This window comes from Camelina sativa, chromosome 13, assembly GCF_000633955.1.
Source record: "Camelina sativa cultivar DH55 chromosome 13, Cs, whole genome shotgun sequence".
NCBI classification, from domain to species: domain Eukaryota; kingdom Viridiplantae; phylum Streptophyta; class Magnoliopsida; order Brassicales; family Brassicaceae; genus Camelina; species Camelina sativa.
In genome coordinates, this window is record NC_025697.1 from 15,319,707 (window position 1) to 15,320,120 (window position 414).

A 414-nucleotide genomic window follows, 5' to 3' on the forward strand; every position below is an offset into this window, starting at 1 on the left:
TGAAACACCCATCCATCATTTCATTCATATCTCACCATTGCATACATCATCATTCACACCACAATAGAAAGCTTGTTTCAAGAAGGTAGGTGAGGTTTGAAAGTGGGATCTCAGCTCCTAAAGCTTGCAAATAGACTATCTAGAATCAATGTCCAAGTTACTAGCACTATGATGCAGGTTGAATGAGCTATACTTAAAGACTTTAGACAAGCATATCACAACCTTCACTGATTTGAGCCTTAGATGTCCACATGCATTCAAATCAACCATTTCCTTTAACATTCATTAATCAAGAACATGAATCAATTAGGTGCAATGCTTAAACTCATTTGGCTTGGCAGTAAAAGGTTTAGAGACAATGATGGTCTCTTTTTAGAGTAGGGCTTATCAATATCAAGGTTCTCTCATAAAAAA